Consider the following 3,416-nt stretch of genomic DNA (forward strand, 5'->3'; position numbering starts at 1 on the left):
GCGAAAGCTTCCCTGCACTCAGTCCCTTTTCATCCTATGAAAAAAAGGGGAATGTACTCTGTATGCGGTCTCTGAGGGACGACACTGTCTCTTTACAGCAAGATCAGTGTCATTCAACCAGCCGGGGCAAAGGTAACCATGCTTTTATTCATCTATTAGCATCTTCACTCAGAGTTCATGACCTCTGGGAACCAAAGGTCTGAGGACATGACGAAGAGGGTCATGGGGATGATGATGATGATGACGTGGCGCTGACGCTGCTGCTGCTGATGGCACACATTCCTCCGGGAGAAGCTCTCAATAATTCAGAAACATCAAATTTCTCATCTCTCGCTCCTGTTTTATTAATCCACTCATCTTCTTAAGAGTCCATAATGTTTGTTTCTCCTGTAGAAACAGATATCAGGGTCAGGGTTCATTTGTTTTATAGTGCTGGCTGGGTTTGCTCGATCAGCACAGTTAAGTGAGGGTCAAGTGAGCGGTCAGTCACAGAAAAGCATATTTCATTACTTTTGAATGTTTTATAAAATTGTTTTTTGTGGATGTTACTGTAATGTTAATGCTTTCAAATTAATGTTTCAATCTGCAGACCTCGCAGTAAATAAATGAATCCATATCAGTGACATGCAGGCAAGTCCATGCTGAGTTGCACTATAACCCAAAAGTTAACAATGGTGAGTCATAACATCAAACATCTCCATCTTGACAAGCCATTGAGTCTCATAGTCAGTGTTAAAATGCTGTTTTTCTGAAAAAGTGGGGGAAAAAATCTTCCAGTGGGATGAGGTATGAGGTGGGATAAGGTTTTTAGTGGGAACCAGTGGGTTCCCAGAAATATGTTGAATATGTTGAAACAAGGCAGAATGAGGCCGATCAGCCCACTAGAATCAAGAAAATGACACTTGATTGAAGAAAACTCATTGGAAACAAGTGGGATTATATCATCCGACTGGCAGACACACACACATACACACACACACACACACACACACACAAATCAAAATCACAACAGGAAGTGCAGAGGACCAAACCACTATGTAGCATGAAAGGGGGAACAGAAGTGCCGCCAAAAATATACTGTATGATGATTTATATGTATATAATTTTGTTTCCAATGAGACAACTTTCCCTTTCCCCAGCATTGGTGGTGGTGGTGGTGGTGGTGGTGGTGGTGGTGGTGGTGGTGGTGGTGGGGGGGGGGGGGGGGGGGGGGGGGGGGGGGGGGGGGGATCCTGCCTGTTTCAGCACTTTGGTGGAGTTACTAATGAAGGCTGCGGTCTTCGCTCAGACCCTCACAGATTCTTTTGTCGTACTGTGATTTATTTCTTTTATGAGTTGTATCGACACATGAATCACCGACTCAGGCCTAAACAAACCAAACAAAACAAGCAATCATTTGACCCCAATTTTCCTCAGAGGAGAGACTTGACCACACGGACATCCGAGCAGGAAATATAGAAACCACTGACAACAACTTTTCATTTCTAGTTGGAATGACAAATATGGCTTTCCCCCATGCGCAAAGACGCAATTTCAGGTTCATTCAGTGGTTAATGATTTTATTATTTATTTATTTGTCTGCATTTGTAATGGAAAGGAATGTAATAATTCTTCAACAAGTGGCAAGTGGATTTTTTTTTTTTTTAAACAGGATGTTTTGAAGTTCACAAACATTACGCAGTACGTTAACATCAGCAGTTATTTTCTAATATTCACTTTTCTTTTTTTTAATGACAACAATACTCTCTGCTGGCCTTGAATAACTGATAGTCTTATATGTTTCATAAGTTGACCACAGGCTTACTTTCAGTACAAACGGAAGAAATATTTTGAATGATTATTCACAGGCGTTATAATTAACTGAGGAGACCTAATTTCAAACGCTGGTCTTAAATCACCTTCTGGATATGCATGAGAAGCCCGACAGGGACAAATGCTATTGTGATTCCTGGCAGTGGTGTCCTTGTAATTAATGGCTGTTATCTGTCTCAGTGCGCTGCCCTCTTGCAGGCACCACCTGAGCTCTGCAGCCCCACCAAACCCTCCTCCAGCCTGTCAGCCTGACCTTTACTAATGAATCTTCACCGTCCTAGTAAAGGTGAAATTGTCACTTAACATTAGCTGTTGTCTGGTGTTTCATGCAGTGGGTGACATTGTCAGAAACTCTGGCCTCATTAAAAAAAAAAATGGCTCCTTAAATTCCGTTTAAACAGAGCCAAGAGATTTTATTTATTTAATTTTCAAGGAGGCCCTGTTGACTTTGGATTAGGTTTAGGTAAAGCTTGGGTGCAGGATGTGTTTGTTTCATTTAAAGGCTGGGTACTTTCTGAACAAATTCATTTTTATTGAAAACATTAATCATATATTCATGAAGAAAAAAGGTAAACTGTAACACAAATGGTTCAGGGCAGTTTTACACATTCGCCATACATGAAAATTATGGTTATAATTTCCCTGATTATCTTATTGCCAATGTTAGATTTTAAGGAACAAGATATTTCCCAGTATTTTTAATAAAAGTTCATATGTATATGTTTTCATCTCCCATGTAAAATGAAGGCAGGTTAGCCTAGAAAAGCCATACACTGGTCATGTGAATTCACCTTTTTCCAAACTTAAAACTTAGTGGAAATTTCATTTATTTTTACTTATGTCACTCAAATTTACAGCTTCTCCCATTGCATATGTGACTTAAGCAAGATTTATTTGTTTGTTTGTTTGTTTGTTTGTTTTGTTGGTTGGTTGCTGGTGATGAGGATCTGGGTTGCACTCAAAAATGAACCAATGATTATTCTTCTTGACTTATTCAGTTACAATTAATCCCAAGTTATGCATAAAATATTATCCACTTTAATAAATGTAGACATCAAACCATGTGCTCAAGCATGTAACATACATTCACGTACCTTTTCCTTCCAAATAACAATTTCTACCAGAAACAAGATCGATTATTGATTTCAATCGATTATGTGCGCTGTTACCGAACACGGTGTGTGCTTGGGACCGACTCCGCCCACCTGGTGCGCCGCGGCGTTCACAACGAGAAGACACACGCATTTTGATTACGGATCATGTGTCCGGGTTTTTGTTTATGAACCATCTTCTTGCTCAAAAGCTCGCTGTCAGAAGTGGGATTCGAACCCACGCCTCCAGGGGAGACTACGACCTGAACGTAGCGCCTTAGACCGCTCGGCCATCCTGACTCGTGACGACATCACATACAACATATTTTCAGATTTTAACAATCACACTGAAACCACGCAGTGTGTGTAGTTGCATTAATTCCCTGGCGTTGTCTGGATGAACGGCACATTTTCATCACACATTTCTGAATTAGGTAATTAACTGGTCTATTTAACGTCTATGAGGAATTAATTAAATGTTTATTGTAGGTCTTACAGCGCAGTCCGACGGCC

The 3,416-nt window shown here is 40.5% G+C and overlaps 1 non-coding gene across 1 annotated transcript; it reads right to left on the reverse strand.

The window, feature by feature from the left end:
* Positions 1 to 3,120: 3,120 nt before the first annotated feature.
* Positions 3,121 to 3,203, reverse strand: trnal-cag (transfer RNA leucine (anticodon CAG)). The gene has a single exon. It is a non-coding gene; the product is annotated as a tRNA-Leu (tRNA).
* Between the last annotated feature and the right edge of the window lie 213 nt (positions 3,204 to 3,416).

This window comes from Myripristis murdjan, chromosome 18 (assembly GCF_902150065.1).
Source record: "Myripristis murdjan chromosome 18, fMyrMur1.1, whole genome shotgun sequence".
Classification (NCBI taxonomy): Eukaryota; Metazoa; Chordata; class Actinopteri; order Holocentriformes; family Holocentridae; genus Myripristis; species Myripristis murdjan.